Below are 20,078 nucleotides of genomic sequence, written 5' to 3' on the forward strand. Positions count from 1 at the left end.
GATGCTAATCGATTTTATGTGACTTTCACTAATGATTATAGTAGATATGGTTATGTATACTTAATCAAACATAATTCAGAAACCTTTGAAAAGTTCAAAGAGTTTAAACATGAGGTCAAAAATCAATTAGGCAGGAAAATAAAGGTACTTATATCCGATAGAGGCAGAGAGTATCTTAGCATTGAGTTCAACGACTATCTAAAGGAATGTGGGATAGTCTCACAATTGACTCCTCCTAGGACACCATAGTTAAATGGTGTAGCCGAGAGGCGTAATCGAACCTTGTTAGACATGCTTCGTTCTATGATGAGTCGTGCTCCACTTCCGATTCATTTCTAGGGCTATGCCTTAGAAACAGCCGCCCACATCCTAAATCTTGTCCCAACAAAGAAGGTTGCCAAAACACCTCACTAAATGTGGATGGGGAAAGTTCCCTCGTTAGCACATATTAAAGTCTGGGGTTGTGAAGCTTTCGTAAGACGAGAGACTCACGACAAGCTAGCAGCAAGGAGTGAGAAATATCTTTTCATTGGTTACCCAAAACAGTCTTTTGGATATTTGTTCGACAGACCTAGTGAGAACGTGGTGTTTGTAGCTCGAAGAGGAGTCTTTCTAGAAAGAAAGCTCATATCCAAAGAGGACAGTGGGAGTACCGTTGACCTTGAAGAAATTCAAGAGTCAACCAATGAAGGAACCTTAGATGACACTAGCACTCAACCATAGGAAACAGTTCCTGTTGAACCAGTTGATAAATCATTACCTCTTTGTAGATCCACTAGGGTGAGTGTGCCACCTGAGTTGTATGGCTTTCATATCACTTCAGACGGTGACACATTCATCAGTGATAGGACACTGGTGAATTTAGATGAACCAGTCTCCTACAAGGAAGCAATGGCAGGCCCAGAGGCTTCTCAGTGGAAAGAGGCAATGGAAAGCGAGATAAAATCCATGTATGACAACGATGTTTGGAATTTGGTTGATAATGCACCAGGTCATAAGACAGTTGGTTGTAAATGGATCTTCAAGAAGAAGACAGACATGGATGGGAATGTACACACATTCAAGGCTAGACTGGTTGCGAAAGGTTTCACTCAAACCCCAGGGGTTGACTATGATGAAACTTTCTCACCGGTGGCCAAGATCAAATCTATCAGGATATTGGTCGCCATAGCTGCCTTTCATGACTATGAAATCTGGAAGATGGATGTTAAGACTACCTTCCTTAATGGGAAGCTGCCTGAGGATGTTTACATGAATCAGCCATAGGGTTTTGTCGATGCAAAGTTTCCCAATAGAGTGTGTAAGCTTGAGAAATCCATTTATGGATTGAAACAAGCATCTCGCAGTTGGAATCTTTGCTTCCATGAGAAAGTCAAAGAGTTTGGTTTCTCTAGAAGTGAAGATGAGTTTTGTGTATATATCAAGGCTAGTGGGAGTATAGTAACTTTTCTGGTGTTATATGTCGATGACATATTACTCATTGGTAACGACGTTCCAACCTTGAATGAAGTTAAGTCTTGGCTTGGAAAGTGTTTTGCCATGAAAGACCTTGGAGGAGCTGCCTATATTCTTGGGATTAGGATATTGAGAGATAGAAAGAAGTGACTAATTGTACTTAGTCAGAGCACATACTTGGATAAGGTACTAAAGAGGTTTAGTATGGAAAATTCCAAGAAGGGAGAGCTACCTATCCAGAGCAACACAAAATTGTGTAAGACTCAATGACCTAGTACAGACGAGGAAATAGCAGACATGAGTCGTGTACCTTATGTTTCCGCTGTCGGATCGATCATGTACGCTATGACATGTACTCGCCCTGATGTGGCCTTTGCTTTGAGCATGGTCAGTCGCTATCAGGGAAACCTGGGTAGAGCTCATTGGACAGCAATAAAGAATATACTCAAGTATTTGCGAAGAACGAAGGACTGGGTCCTTGTACTTGGTGGCAATGATACTGTGAGAGTAGATGGTTACAGTGATGCCCGTTTTCAAACGGATAGAGATAACTTCTGTTCTCAATCTGGCTGGGTATTTCTACTCAATGGAGGAGCAGTTACATGGAAAATTTCCAAGCAAGATACAATGGCTGATTCTACTTGTGAATTAGAGTACATAGCAGCAAGTGAAGCGTCTAAAGAAGCAGTTTGGTTGAGGAACTTCATCGGGGATCTCAGAGTTGTTCCAACCATCCAGGAGCCTATGGAACTATTTTGCGATAACGAGGGAGCGGTTGCCTTAACTAAGGAACCCAGAGACTATGGTAAAACCAGACATATCGACAGAAAGTACCATTTCATCAGGCATAGAGTAGAAGAAGGCCATCTTGTTGTAAAGAGGGTATCATCTGAAGATAACCCAACAGACCCCCTCACAAAGGGTCTGAGTAGGGTTAAGCATATTCAGCATGCTCGGGGCATAGGTCTGAAAGATGATATTAGTTTTAGTAGTTAGATTAGTTTTGTCCTGAAACTTGTAACAAAGTAAATGTAATCGACTTTTGGTGATTAAATAATAAAGTATTATTTATGGGTTTACTAGCTTTTGTCAATTGTTTATTATTGTGTTTCATATTTTGCATGTTTTACTTCCCGAATAATATGATTTTTCAAACTCCACAGTTGCTCGTACTTTTGGAAGTTAGTAGTGAATTAAGACTGTCATGAATTGGATTGCAGATTGTCTAAGGATAGACATGGCAATAGAATTGTTGTAATGTTCATGAGTACTCAGAGAGTGAGATCTGGGTATTGGATAAACCCACGCTCAGAGTATTATTTCATGGAATTCATCACGAGTAATACTGAGACGATAATATATATAATCTTGGAACAGAGATATATGAGTTGTAATTTGCAAGTCAGCTATACATTGGTAATACGAAAACGCATCAGTAACTTCGTGTTATAAAACGTATTGTCATGTATGGTTTGATGAGTAAAAGATACAAGCATATGAGTCAATTTTTATTCGTTCCTTTTGACCTAATGGGAAAAACGATATCTGTGGGCCCCTCGATGATTTGGTGTTGACTTATGTGCTGGGCCCAGCCAGGACTAAATTGATGTGTCCAATTAGAAGTCCTACATCATCACAAATCAGGAATCGGGAAACATAGATTCTGGACAAAAGAGGCTGATTACATTCCATGTATTTTGTCTAGGGATATGTAGCAGAATGAAGGATTATATGATCACTTATCTTAGGACACGTCACTGACTGGGTCAGAGTTCGGCAGCAGCTTTTTGGAAGCTATAATTTGTTGGTCAAATTTAGAAGGCATACTAACAGTTATAGTTACAGACTTATCCAAGTGGGAGACTGTTGGATTAGGTGTCTAAGCCCATAACTATAATTGGTATGTACTTGAATTGATAGCAGCACAGCCCTTTTGGGTTGCCCTCAAACCTAGCAACCAGAAAAGGAAATTATGAAAGGAGAGATATTAATTTATTATAAGATTAATAAATTAATATAGATGAATTTATTAATATGTTAAAAGATTAATATATTAATAAGAAATCATTATGTTTAATTAATTGTTAGCCATAAATTAATTGGAATTAATTTTGGGGCTAAAAGAATTAATTATAAAGTGTAGGGACTAGTTTGCAATTAACTGATAGTTGAATGGAAGGTTCCAGAACCCCCTTAAAAGGAGGTGGACGAAAAACCTAGGGGAAACCCTAAACCAAGGGGTCCAAGATAAGGCCCTTGGGTTTTGCTTAGGCCCTAAGTAAAGGATAACTAGGGTTTCCCCTAAACCCTAGATCCTTCAACTATTTAAGGAGCCTCATGGTTCACATTTGAGGACACTGATTTCTTTGGAAGAAAACCCTGGCCGAAAATTGCATACTCCCTCCCCTCTCTACTCTATTTTCCTTCTTGCTAGTTTGGGTGTGATTCCATTAGAGGCATTACACTTGTGGTGCTAAGCTTCCAATAAGATCAAGATCAAGATTAAGGGAATTGTCAATTGTTTGCTATAACAATTGAAAGGTATGTAACTCCTAACCCTAGTTTGTTAATTTCGAAATTAGCCTCTCTTCTCTAGGGTTCTTATTATGCAATTCAAAGTTATATGTTCAATAGTTAAAACATAGATCCAAAGTAGGTTGCATGTGAACTTAGGAATTGTTTTCTAGTTTATTTGTTTTACCTAAACCCGTCATTCTCATCTTGTGAAGGATTTTTGGTGCATTTTGAAGTTAGAAGAAGAAGAGAGAAGAGAGGTTTTCAAGAGGAGCAAAGGAGATTTGAGTTTCTTGTGTCATTCCAGCCTCCATTAAGGTATAAAGCTTGAATTTTGACTTGTCATCATGTAGATCTTCTTAAAGGCTTGCTAGTGTAGCTTTTGAGCCATTTTCTAGACATTGAGGTCGATTTATGGGACGTTAAGATGAATGGGTTCAGATCTAAGCATTTCTGGACTCCTTGAGCTCAAGGTTGCCACCTAAAATGAGCTAAACACCCATTCCAAACCTAGATCTCCTCTTTTAGCTTCTTATTGGAAATTTTAGCTTATCATGAGCATGCATGAACGTAAAGTTAGAAACTTTACGTGTGAAATCAGTCCTAGGAACCCAGATCTATGAATTGGACGCTTTGGAATGGAGAAAAATCGACTGTATAGTAATGGCATGCTTGGGACTCGACGAGTTGTTCTTCAGACTTGGCGAGTCGAGTCGCGAGTCCTCGATTTTTCCCCGATTTGAGAGTTTAGGGAGAATCAGTAAGTAGAGTCAGGACTCAGTGAGTTTAGACTTGGATTTGGAAGTATTCGGACTCGACGAGTTGTTTATACGACTCGGTGAGTCAATGACTGGGTGTGTTCTTCTGTTGAAAGGGGACTCGACGAGCTGTTTATACAACTCGGCGAGTCGGATGAAGATTAGATTCAATGTTAGTATCGAAGAAGAAACCGTTGAGTTTTGCCAAACTCGACGAGCAGAAGCGAGTAGAGGATTAGAATGGATGATGGGGACACGACGAGTTGGCGGTCCAACTCGGCGAGTCTGGTCAACTGAAAGTTGACTTTGACCTGGAGGTTGACCTGTCCAAGAGTAAATAGTCATTTTACCCTGAGATTTGTTAACAGTATTTGATTTAGTGTTTATGGGATTTGTAGTTGGGGAGTTCCGGAGCACCAGTCAGTCAGTTTTAGAGCCAGTATCTCAGCAGCCTGCGTTACGAGGTGAGTTTCCTTCCAAAAGGAACGAGTCTATGGCCACAACAACAACCCGTCTAGTTAGCAGTAGTTTCAGACTTCTGTCTGATGCAGTATGCAATATATGTGTTTATGCTAATAGTTATAATTATGCTACGCTATGTTCAGTCAGTTTCCGGACTTCGGTCTGATGCAGAGGGCAAGGCCCTGGTTAGTTCCGGACTTCGGTCCGATGCAGTTTCCGTACCTCGGTTCAATGACGAGGGCAAGGCCCTGGTTAGTTCCGGACATCGGTCCGATACAGTTTCTGGACTTCGGTCCGATGTAGAGGGCAAGGCCCTAGTTAGTTCCGGACTCCGGTCTAATGCAGTTACCGGACTTCGGTCAGATGCAGTGGGCAAGGCCCAATATGTGTTTATATGTTGTTGTATGGTATGTAGTAGTTTGGGGGAGCTCACTAAGCTTCATGCTTAGAGTTTCAGTTTTTGTTTCAGGTACTTCCGCTAGCAAAGGGAAGAGCTCGGGTTGATGGCATCACACCCACCATAGCTTCATATTTATCCTGGGAGTTTTATCCAGATATTTTGTTATGATTGATACAATTTTGTTTTGACACAGTTACTATGACTTTTGAGTTACTCATTCCATGGTTCTTATTATATATGACATTCGATGATGTGATTTTTAGTAATATTAAAACAAAAAAATTTGGGTCGTATTTTGGGTTGTTTCACATGTACGCCCCGCATTAGACCCTCCGCTAGCCTATAAAGAGAACCCATTTTTTCGACATTTCTTCACACCATTCTTATCCCACTCTCTCCCAATAACCCCAACCCCACTCTTCAATTCCCCATCACGTCCTACGTGTTAGAGGTGAGTTTTAGAGTGCTAGAAGCCCCCAAGAAGAAGTGCTTTCGGCTTAAAAGTTTTGCCCAAGCAGATCCCGGTTCCTCGCTAAACCCCCTTGTACGTGAGCTATGTTGACATTGCTTTAAGTATAACTTATGTTTAAGTTCATTATTGTTATTGTAAACATATAAAGAGGATTTATCAGTGATTCAAAGTCTTTATACTGATTGATCTACTTACGTGGATGATGTATAGGCTGTGATTTAGTGAGCTGTTTGAAGTGGGCTTTCCAAACAGTATACTACGTATACGAAACGGACCCTACCTCCTATATGATCCTCCCTGGTTGTTCCTTACTTGATAGATCATGAAAGTAGAATTTAATTTAATGATAAATCTAGACTAATAATTAGTCTCAATAAATATTAGACTAAAATCTAGTAATGATAATACTGGGTTTCGTCTGAGGAAAATAAAATTGTTAGAAGCGAAGCGCTGCCTGAATTTCGAGTCATCGGTTTAACAAAGGAGTGCATAGTTACTTTCATTTTACATATAGATATGAAATATTTAATATAAATTACGTGCTATGTGTGCATATTATATGTGTTCTTGATATCTATGCTAGATGAACAAAATATACATGTTTTATTCGATTTAAACTATATATGTATTTTATACCTATAATTATGATGGATAAATATGTGTAGATGAGATATATGATGAAATAAATGATGAGAGGCCTCGATGTTTAAGCTGATTTAGTCATCAAGCGGAGTATAGATGACGACTACAGATTATTCTAGACGGTCTAGTGGAACGCTAGTAGGCTTACAACATGTTGGTGTTTTTGAACTACGTGTTCACCAGGTGTACTCAATCCCCCTCACAGTTGCCTTATTGACATATATTGTTGAGGAATCCCCTAAGCAGTGTTGTCCATCCCAATGATAATCCTTAGGCTCCCTTAAATTAGATGCCTTAGGGACAGAAAGTGAGGATAACGGGAACGGGTACTCGAGTTGAATGATTTGATGAAATTAATGAACTTAATTATTGTGGGTTGAAAACCCTCTGTGATCACCAGGATCCCAAGTCTGACCTACTTAGTTTCTTGTATTACAGGTAGTGGCAATAGAGCACAAGTGTGATGATCTAATGAGAGATCAATGGATTATAGGCCATTAGAATGATATATGTTGTAAGGCATGTACAATTTCTGTTTATGCTTATGTACTATATCGAAAATGACATCCCAACGTGTTTAATATAATTAAAACACATTTTTTCGGAAATGCTTTGATAATACTGTTATCATATTTTGGGAACAAATTTTGCAATATTATTCTTCAAAACAATACTCTGATTTTTAAATAAAGCATAAACAAGCCGGTCTTTTCTGACCGTGAAATTGGGGATGTCACATTGGATATCATGGAAAAAAACAATGAATTCTAGAGATCAGGGAGGGCTAAATGTGGGCAACCTTTGCTCTTCCAGTATTGCCCTCCAAACTAAATGGTGGTGGAGGTTCATAGCCGGTCCAACATCCTTTGGAAGGAGGTTATTATTTCTTTATATGATTATAATGGGAGTTTTGGCACTATTAGACCTACTATCCTTAGATCCACGGTACGAGGAAAGATATGTGATATTAGTGAAGCTTTGTTGCCTTATGATTTAGATTTAAATGGTTTTTTTTATCAAGATAACACCATGGGAAACTCTAACAACGGTAATTGTAGTTGGTCCCTTGATCGTGATGGTTCATATTTTGTCTCCTCTATAAAGAAAGCTCTCAATTACCGGTGCCTAGTTTATGTCCCTACTGTCATGGCTTGGTGCAACGTTGTTCCCATTAACGTCAACCATTTCATTTAGAGTTGGAGTCTATACAGTTTATCTATTAAAGAGAACCTAGAGTGTAGAGGATTTTGCCTTTAATCCATGATTTGCCCTTTATGTAACTCGGACCTCGAGAATGAGGAGCATCTTTTCGTGAACTGCTCATCGGCTAAGGAAATTATGGCCCACCTTCACTTACGATGGTCCACCCTTCCTATTTTGGCGAGTGTCACCTCCATTGAAGATCTTATTGTTGGTTCGCAGAATCCAAATTTCTCTCCTTTCAAGGTGGTAAAGTTTGAGTTAATTATCAGAGCATTTTTGTGGCTTATTTGATCTTATAGAAATGACATGTGTTTTAATGGTAAAGCGAAAAACATTCGTCACTTACTTGCTAATGTTTTGTATTTTTCATTTTTGTGGGTGCGTTGTGGGGATAAAGCTCTCGGAACCTTAAGTTGGGAATCTTGGCTCGAGCCTTGGGTATTTCTTGTAACTTCTTTATTTTTATTTTATAAATGTCTTGTTGTTCGGAGAAAAAAAAAAGAAAAAAAAAAACGTCATGAGCCGTTGAAATGCGTAGTTTTTGAAAATTCAACAAAAATCTGTTTAAATTATGTAGGATATAGGTTGCAATATAATGATGACCATATTAACGATTTATTACCCAACAATCCTTCTATTTATATATTAATATATTATTATGAGAAATATATGAATCAGTTATAAGATACATCCTACAAGATACAAACGGAAATCGATAAATTCAAAAAATCATTATCAATCCTATTATTAAAGTTCGAATTAAAGAAAAGTATACCAAAAATAGAGAATTTTATATTTCAAATTGATATATTTATATTGATATTTTTAGTTTCTATACGATATTGATAACCGGAGAAATGAAATCGGATGTTGCCATGTATTTTCTTATCAGCCACCACTAGTAGCAAATGATTACAATTTAGTAAATTTTATGTCAAAATCAATGTTTTAAAATTATCTAGTTGTAATGGTTAATACCCAATTTACGACTTTAATAAAATGGTATATAATATTTTTCCATCAAATATGGCATCTACAGATAATGACTATATAAGATATTATGAAAGTTTTAAAAGCATGAAATGCTACGCTATTGTTAAATCTAAAGCTTTATAAGTAGGATATTAAACGAGTTGAGCCGATTCCGAACCTAATTACACTTGAGCTGGAGCATAAAATATATATATACTAGGTGTAAAACCCATGTAATACACGGGTTGATTAAAAAAAATTAAGTATCAAAATATAAACAATAAATATTTTTTTAAAATAAGAAATGAAAAATATATTAATTGTAATTTATTATACATTTAATTTATTAATACTTTACATATATATACACCTAAGTATTATGTGACTTTAATTTTAAAAATTAAAAAATATAGAAATTGACATGTGGATTTTATTTTATTTTAAAAATATCACAAAATGACAAGTGTCAAAATTTATGAAAGATTGATATGTGGCAAAATTGATCTTTATTTATTATAGTAGATGTATATATATCAAATAGTATTTTAATGTATAACTAAATTTTGGCTATTAGATTAAAAGAATAAAATACTAAGATCTTTAACGTGTATGTCATTAAAATAGAATATCATACATTATATAATTATGGAAATGTCATTGTAAAAGTATTTTAATAAATTTAAATGAAGTTAACTTAGAAAATTTTGGATTTCAACAGATAACTAATTTTCTTAATTTAAAAAATGTAAGAATTCGAATTATTATTATCACATTTTTTTTATTGACGTTAAAACGAATTTAATTATTCAAAAACTATCTCATATGTTTGCATTCTTTATAAAATATGTTTTCATTCGTGACAAAATACATTTTCATTCTTAAAATTGAAATTTTTTGTTTTAAGAAGTAGATTTTCATTCTAATAAAATAATTTTTTAAATAATAAACAACATTTTTGAAATAATAAACAACATTCTAAAAATAATAAACAACATTCTTGAATTAAAAGATATTATGGTAAGAATGAAAATAAATTACAATACGAAATCTGTAATTTTGTTTGAAACGAGTATAAAATAAAAATACAAACCTATAAAACTATAATTAATAATTAAAGAACTAGAAGGAAAAAAGCATACATTACAGACATAATTCTAACATTCTCAAGCAAGAGATTGAAGGAATAATAACAATAAAAAGAAATATATTTTAACAAGCCTTCTAAGTTATTTCTTTGTTTCACAAAGTGGGCATATTTGCATCTTAATTCTTCTTTGCTTTTGATTTCTCTTTCAAAACAAACTCAGAATTTTCCTAAGAATGGATGAATTATCGAAACCGCTGTACAAAATTATATCAAATGTCAAGAGAAGAATTGCTTTTGACTTCGTGCATTGACCATAAGCGAAACCAAATTTCAACTATGAAATCAGAAAAATATCAACTAATAGTAACATCTGAAATTTTCCCACATTTTCTTACATTCTGAAATCATTTTTGTAGCTATATTAATAAGAATTGCTATCATTTGAAACATTTAATCTACTATGAACTAAATAACTAAATGTACTATTAATCATGTCAACTTTTCAAACCTAGAAAAAAGAAAAACAAAGAGCTGTGGACTCAAATTTAAGGAAGTTAGTAGTACGGAATTTTTCAATGATAATGAGCATCATAAATTTTTTAGGCATACTGCTTATGAAATCTAATTTTATATATTGTTACTAATTTACAAACAACTCTTTGTCAATTTAATAGGACATTAGTAAAGGAAAAAGAAAACTTAACAAGTAATATTTCCAAAAAATCGATGTCTAATAGTGAAACAAAGAAGAAAACAAAAAGCGTAAATTATAAGGTAAACACAGATTATTAAAACTTTTAATTTCAAATTTTTTATGTTAGAAAATTCTTATTTCTTAAAATATTCACAAAACACAAAAATTAAAAGCTTTTATTCGTTGATTAATTCCATCTGTTTCAACTATATTGGGTATGTTTTGTTAAATTCTTTATATGTATATAACATAACTTTTTAACAATATGTAATTTAAAATCAAATTTACCTTTTTGGTCAGAGTTTCTAAAAAATATTGGTTTGGCAAGTTAATAAGTGATATGCGTATTGTAATTAGTTTTTATTTATGTTCTTTTTTCTCACTCTGCCAATTGTTTTGATTTCATGATATCCGATGAGTACCGGAATAAAAAAAAATGTCGTGAACATTGGCCAAAGGGAAATCAAAGTATTCATGTTCCAATTTTCCGGCGATTGATGCTCTGGAACGAAAGATTTTGAAATCATCTTAAATCAAAGAAAGCTCATGAAGATTAATTATACATACCTCATTCGCTTCATATTGGCAAAACTGCAAAGCGTTACTTGAAGGCGACACATAAGTGCTTTGTGATTTTGATGGAGATCCATAAAAGAAAAATCATTACAAGAAAACTGGTCTTCAATGACATGCATTGCATGCCATAAAATAGTACAAATGACAAACAAATGTGAGTCATTAAAGCCCCAGTCATAAAGCAAGACGACACACATTTTCATGTCGTAACCTCGCAATACATGTTATAAATGAGTCTATGTCATAAGTGAAGATGACATGCATTTGCATGTCACTCAGCAGCCATTTACATTACACATATATGACACGGATTTACAATACACATTTACGATATGTTTTTACGACACACATTTATGACACATATTTACGACACGCGTTGACGTTCATTTACACATAATACAAAAATTCTTAAACACATATATAGCAAACAAATCAATTTCATCCAATAATCTCATGTCAAATGAGTTATCAAAAATATTGTTATAAAAAATATGGTACACTACATGTCCAATGTTAACTAACATTTCACAGTTAACAAAAATATTATTTGTCGATATAAAATATCACCGATAAATGAAGCCTACAACAAAAGATGACCATTCTTTGTGAATTTCATCAATATCATCATTTGTGTACTGAACTTTACGGTCCCAACCTGAGAAAAAATATTGCATATAAGGTTTCAATTATAAATAAATGATCCTTCTTTCAATTCTTTTCTTATTAGCGCATTGTACTTTCAAATTAGTGAAAGTACATTGCTATTTCTTGCATACAACCTACTATATAATAATGAGTAGGATGCTATATTCTACAAAGTCTTATATCTAATCACATGTAACACAAAATCCAAAAGAAATTAGTATATGATATATTAATTAATAGTATTACTCTATAAAGTATGCTGTTATTTTTTGCATTTTAACCAAAACAAGAGTATGTTGTTGTTTCTTGTATTTTATGTTTTTTTTAAAAGCCAAATAAATTGAAATATTCTACTATTTCTTGCATTTCAACCAAAAAATGCTTAAATGCATGCAATAGAAACTTACTTTAACTTATATGTGGTAACGGAAACTTAAATGAAAGAAATAGCAAAGTACGTTGCTATTTCCAGCACATGGGGACATAAAAGGACTTGTGCAGTAAAAAGAGTAAATTATATTCTTTTCAAGTAAAATCTATTAAAGTATGCTGTTATTTCTTGCATTTAATCTTAAAAAATGCCTAAATAGATGAAATAACACTAAATTAGGTTAAGGTAAAGAAGATAATTTCTCACTAGCCAAGCTATGGAGGGCATTTTCGGAAGCCTGTTGTTGTGCATCTTTTGTGGTCTTACCTATTCCCATACCCATTTTCTCAGCTGTCAACAACACCCACATTATTTACACATATTTAACATTTAGCACAAACCATGTAATATATATGCAACCTTAAACTTTCTAATACTTGATTATTAATTCCTTGATAATGAGCACAAACCATAAAAAACCTACCTATTTACAACATTTTACTTTTTAAGTTTTTGTATTATAACATTGCATTTAAGAAAATCTATTAGTATAAATTACTTACTATAAGTTGATTTTTCAAATTGCAATGTAATAACAGAAAGAAATGAACTTATAAACAAATAAACAAGAATATGAAATCCATCATACATCTCATCTGCACATTGTCAGAATAGAGAAACCTGTCTAGATCATAATCTGTTGATTTAAGAAGCTGCTGACATCACCTTCGGCCTAAGAAAGCTCAACATAATGATAATAACCCTTTATGATAAAGGTCCACCATGTACATACAATGCATGCATGTCTCTACGGTAGAAGATTGAAAACAACTTCCACAGTTATATTTAGTCATAATATTATAATAGGAAGTGGTTAGATAATGTATAGAAGTTGTTATGCAGAAAAATTTAAAACTTTTCATATTCAAGTGAACGTTTTCGAGGTTCTCATTTTTTTCCTCTTCATCCTCAAAATCATATTCAAGTGAACGTTTTTGAGGTTGTAAATCGCCAATTGCTTCAATGGTGAGCCTAATAATGAGTTAAATCACTCTTAATTTCATATTGTTTTCTCATTTGACATATATGAACACTAACAATAACCATGAGCATGGGAATATATTTAAACTGGATAATGTTAGAAGAGGAAATGAAAAATGAAAGATACACAATAGTGTATTGATGTACCTTTTATTTATGTGTGGAAGAGTAATATCACAAGAATAATCTTTTGTAAATAGTTCATCAATAACCTCATTACCATGTGTTAAGGAATATTCGGGTAAATCAAAGAAATATATAGCAAGATATATGAATATACCAAGAAATAGAAAATGATGTTCTGAAAGGCATAATTCTAGCACAAAAACCTTATGTCTATCGCCTAATTTACTTCTTATTTCCCTATAGTCATTGCACAAAGGATCTAGATAAAGGTAGACATCATTATTTGTGCTTGTAAGTCGCAAGTAAAAGTCATAATCAGAAGTTGTTATTATTCTGTTTTGTATTCCATTACTTGCAATTCTGGTTTGATCCTCCTGAAGATTGGTGTTGGAAGGGGCAAGATCTACTGGAATAAAAAGTAAAAATCAGAAGTTGTTACTCTTGTAAAAGTCATCAAGGTCAATATAGTCTTATTTTGGTTACTCTTAAAAGCTACAAGGGTTTTTTTTTTGGTTTTTTGCTATAGGGATGGTCTTACAAAAATAAAGAAGGAAAAAAGCAGAAGAAATGAAGGGTTTTTTTAAGAGTTTAAAGATGTTACAGTTAAGAAATAGGAAGAAAGTGCAATTTCATCTTTTACTATTTCTGTATATTTGTGATACAGATTTGGGTTTCTTGATGATTTGTAAAGGTAAAGATGTGTAACGTCCCAAAATAATAATAACATACAATTTTCGTGTTTAGATTAATAATTCGTTTATGCATAACACTCCCATAAAACCAAGGTAATCAAGATTCAACAAAACATCATCAAATCAAAGTAATTCACAAAATGCAGAAACATGTGGTGTGTGCTCTACAATCATCCCAAGATTTTCCATTTGAAACCCAAAGTACCTGAAACATAAACTAAAAACCGTAAGCACACAACTTAGTGAGTTCCCCAAGATACCTCATTGTATACATAACTAAGCACGTAACACGTCCTGCCCACTGATATACGGGACCCGCCCACACTTGCATATCGGGCTCCACCCACTGAGATATAAGCCCCACCCACAAACGCATAATGGGCCCCGACCACTGAGATACGGGCACCGCCCATATTCACATGACCATATAATCATATAAACATTCAAACACATGCGAAAATCACAAAGATAATGGCATACTGTACAATCATCGGGCCCCGCCCACACACAAATCATATATGCATAACCTGATACTAGCACACAGAATAACCATCGGGCCCCGCCCGGTAAGCATACAAAACACATACGCATGCAAGAGTCGTGCATACATCTAGCACTTTACATAACAAACCTTGGGCCGACATTAGTGCCTTCGACCCACTAAACATAGTGAGGAAACTCACCTCGCACTGCCGAAACGCACGTAAATTCCCTGGCTGTTGGCTGACGAATCCCTAACTATCAATATCAAAGCAATAGCCAATTAAAATTTGGGTCATAACCGATAACCATAAGTCCAACAATCCATTCTTGGGGTATTTTACCCCTCACCTAGTTTGGCCAAAGTCTAAGGCCCAAATTCAATATCTAAAAGGGACAAAACAAAATAGTCACCCAAGGCCCATACTTGGCCCAATTTCAAAATTATGCTCAAACCCCTTACATGGGTCTTACCCTGTTGCCCAAACATACCATCCAAAAGGCCTAAACATAGCCCGACATAACCCATGGTCAACCTTGATCAAGCTTCAGGTCAAATTCAAAGTCAACAACCCTTGACGACCAAACATGTCGTCTTTCCCCTTTGACACGCCGTGTTCGTCTCTCATCCAGATAATATGGAAATCCCCAGCCAACACGCCAGGTTGGCTTGCAAACATTCCATGTTTTCCTGAGATTCAATAACTTAATACAATAAGCAACATTCTCCTATTCCAAGAGCTCCAAAGCTCAGATCTAGACCAAAATGAGACATAGAAGGGTAAAGTTTCCATCTTTACCCATACAAACTACCAAAAAGGGTCCAAACCTAACCAAAAAGGCTTGATAGAAAGGGATTAGCCAATAAGCACTTTATACATGAATACATAGCCCCAAAACATAGATTTGACTTCCTTGAGTTGGAAAACCATGTAAAGTTTCCAACTTTATGTTTATGCAGGTCTAAATGAAGCTCTTAAGCTTAAAAGGGACTTAATAATTGACTTAATGCATGCATGACACCATAAATCTCATAAAGCTTGCACCCTTATGCTCAAAGGGACCAAACAAACTCAGATCTGGAATAACAAGCCCATTAACAACTTCACACTCGTACCAACCCAAAAAGTGATCAAAAGCACAACAAGGCACAAAATGAAGAGATCTAGACATCTAAAAGCCAAGATGTAAAATTGATACCTCAGAAAAGTTTCCCACAAGATGACGATTTTGGATCCAAAGCCAATCCACCAAGCAAGACAACGTCAAGATTTCCTATTCATTCACAAAGCCCAAAAATGAGCATCAAAAGCTTCTTACTAGCTCAAAAACACTACCAATAGACTTAGGGATCGATTTTAGGGTTTTAGTATCAACGAAGGTTGGTATGGAGACCATCCCTTGGGGGTAAAAGAGATTATCTAGGGTGCAACATCCTAAAATTAGGGTTATCGTTCGAGCTTCCAACATGCTGTGTTTAGACACCAACATCTCATGTTGACGATACTGAGAACCACACTTTTCCTTAACTAGACACACTGTGTTGGTTCCTCCAACACGCCATGTCTAGTCCTCAAAATAAGAGTCATTCGTTACAATTGCTCCTCAAGATTCTGGGTAGTACAACTCTCTCCCACTTGAATTAGATTTTGTCCTCGAAATCGTTCCTTACCATCCCAAGCACACAGACAGCCTGAAGAATGTATCCATAACCGCGAACGCACATTGATTTCCCAAGGCTACCGAACCCAACCCTAGTAGAACTCTCTAAGTTCGAAGAAGACGATTCCATAATCCCATGAAGAAACTAGCCCTACCTTACCTGAAGCCTGAAATCTGGATTTCTCAAATTGGTCTGACTCCCTGATAGACCACCCATACTGATTCACTACCATACCAAAACCTTAATGAATTCCAGAGAAACAAAACACTTCCAATCCTTGATTATCTTGATGCTTCCATTGGGAACAAAATCACTGGTAATTTACTTCTGAAGAACACTTATACTTGAAAGAAGGCTCAGATAATCCTTCGAGTAGAAGACTCATTTCTGAAACGGTTAGACTCAGACGAGAGCAGCACAAAAGGGTCAAATCATTTACTCTGAGATTATCAATCCAAGCTGCAATTGTCTTACCATATTCTCCAGATAACAAGCGACTCCACCTGCGAGTCCCAAACCACCGATACTATCTTGACTTAAGTCGTTGCCCTTTAGCTGCCTTCCAAAGCAGCTGAGACCTCGAATGAATGCCTCATCTGGAAATAATTTCCCCATGCTATCTCACCACTTACGACTCCAATTGATCATAACAGCCCGAAAAACGTAGCGCCACCAAATCCAAATCTCAAAGTGAATGCCACAAGACCAACTGTAGCCTTATATCACAACCGTCTCCAACGACCTACGACTACCCGGTTCCATGCATGGCGTGGTCTTCCCATACCCTTACAAACTGACCCACCTTGGTCTAATCCCTCTGATGAAATCCATGACCAATAACATAACGAAACCCATCTAAAATTCTGAAACCCCATACTGCCTAACCCCCACAGAGATAGAACCAACCCAAAACACAAGAACCTGATATGCTAACAAAATTCAACCCATCCTTTAACCCTGAACCCTTTCCATCCATATTCCTTACATCTTATTGTAAAGAAGAGAAGGCCTTGCACATAAACACCCGCGATTCGCAACGCAAGTTTCCACCAAGAACAATCTCGATACTCAACTTGCAACCCGAGATTAAAGGATTTACACTTGCATTTCACCGAAAACTTTTTGATTCACAGCAACCCCGCACTAATTCGGGGTATAGAGATTCCCAAACCATCTGTGAGACTATCAGTCTCGCACCTGGTCCAGCCACCAGGTTCCCAAGAGTCCAAATGATAAGGCTACCCAACCCAAATAGCTCTCTGCACCACTTATTGACCACACACTCAATCCTGAAACCCAAGATCCAACACCTTGACCCAACGGTCTCTACCAGGTCGCACCTTCATTGCCATAATTACACAGGTCTCTCCCACGGGTCCCACCCAAACTATAGCACGGAGCGAACTCGCTCACGGGTCTCACCCATCTATAGCTACACAGGCCTGACTCCGCCCCAGACCCCAACGGTCCTCAACCTAAAATAGAGAAATAATCCTTGAAAATCCTAACCAACGTGCCCAAGGTACGAACTAATTCTCCTTTAATGCTTATGACCACCTCTAACGATAGTCTACCTCAAACTGGTGAATGATACGAACCCATCATAGTCTTACAACACTTCAAACCAACCATGGTTACCACTCATGGCCTTACCACACCCAAATCATCACAACCCCACTCAACCCGAGCCAAAACCCGCATCCCATCAGGTGTTTGGGTCATACTTCGAATTTCGAAGCCCTCAACCGGGACTCAACCACAAACCTGTTATGCCTAAAAAGAAGACGTCGACCAGTAGTTGGAAGTTTCTATAACTCCCACTTACACAACCTCAATATAAACAACCACTTGGGTCGTTTCTCCTCTTGGCCAGGATGTGAAACTTGCCCTAGTTCAGACCCTTCCTATCTCCCAGAAATTATGATTGATTTTCGCTCACTTGGATTTGACGAAACTTTCTCCGCTATTAAATCCGATGGATTCCCAACCCATCAAACTCATATAGCATGAACTGCCTATGACCTGCGCTAACCAATACTAGCGTCGCATTGCTAGCCTAACTCAATGGTTGCCCAACTCCTGAAATCCTGAAGAAGACTCTTGAACCCCTAACTAGACTGATAATCCAAATCACTTCCCATGATACCATAACAATTCCTTGAGTTCTTATGTTGGTGACTAAAGACCATAACCCTTGCCTTGACTAACGAATCCACACCCCAAATTTCCATTCTCAAGGAATCACTGAATTATAATCGTATACAAATCATGCTAATATAAAAATCCCCTGACATATCCGATGAACAAACAACTCATGCAACCGAAACCACAATCTTCCTGCTACCACTCCTCTCCTAGTAACAGTAGTTCTTGAACCGAAAAGTTCTTCCATAAGCGACCGCCGATTGTATCATAACAGATGATAAAACCACTGAACCCTGACTTCACTGGCGAACTAACCCACTAACCCTGACCAAAGATCCGCCAAAAATTACCCCTAAATTGATCTCGACAAAACTCGAAACAAAAACTGCACATGCTGAAACCAACTCAACAAGATACAACCCACTACTGATTCATTGAAGACTTTCGGCATGCGAAATAACATATGACAATCTTTGATAACCCATACAATAGTAGAGAACTAACCCGATATATAACTTAATCAAACCCAATCAAAATTACAATGCATATATAAAATTCTGATAACAACCCAGAGGAAAACAGAAGATACATAGCCACAAAAACATCTGAAGGATATCCTGACCTCCTCCTCGTAAGTTACCCCGGGTATCCTGAGGACATGGTACATAACTCCTTCTGATCCCAAATGACAAGAACTATAAAATAGGATCATCTTTCCTCAAGGGTTCTAAGGATCCATAAGCCTTAAGCTCCAGATGAGCCCCCCAACTTCCCTACCGCAATCCTGGCTTGAAAGGTCCCGAGATGACCATCAAAGAGCTCTAAAACCCCTTCCTTGGTCGAAACCAAGACCACCGAGGTCCATTCTAAAATACCACGAGTAATCTCCGATTAGATGAACTTTCACGACCACACATCGATTGGCTCACTACCTGCTCCCGAGCCTAAACCAAAATCTGAATCTCATCCTGAGTGATCAACACCATACTGAGACCACATGCAAAATATCAGAATATACCCAAAAATCCTCATTCCATAGGCTTCCTAAGTTCTCTAAGAATCTCCTCGATTCGAGTATGGAACCTATGCTTTTAGTAGTATAGGCCCAATACTACCTTCCCTACTTGTCCATACTTTTCTCAACCCATACAATCGCTAACCAGTGCAACAAAACCTACCAAAGCAATCCCTAGGCTTTCCTAGGTTGCCGACCTCACCCTGCCATTAGCTACTGAAGAACACCTTATATTGCTAGCCACCCACCTCATGAATACAACCACATGCAACAAAGATTAGATAATCCTTCGAGTAACAAACTCATCTGTACAACGGTTGGACTCAGACAAGAGGTTCCCTATAGGGTCAAATCCATCACTTTGATATTATTCAACTTTTGTTACATGTGACTTGATATATTCACATAGTAGTTAACTCCCATCACCTTAGAGTTCCACAAAGCATAAATCAAGCAGCATTCCAGTGGTAGCACTCCAATCCCACATACTACAACTCATATTAGGAGCTCCCACTCTGGGTACTGATTGTCTTACACATCCAAATCATACCTAAACCAACATCGCATGCTTCATAGGCTACCAGTCATCACATATCAAGCCAACCTATCACTGGCTAATCATAACTAGCATGCAAGTCTACAAGCTCAAAAGGCATCTCTCCTAGC

The sequence above is a fragment of the Lactuca serriola genome, chromosome 8, assembly GCF_051521515.1.
Source record: "Lactuca serriola cultivar US96UC23 chromosome 8, Lser_US96UC23_V15, whole genome shotgun sequence".
Lineage (NCBI taxonomy): Eukaryota > Viridiplantae > Streptophyta > Magnoliopsida > Asterales > Asteraceae > Lactuca > Lactuca serriola.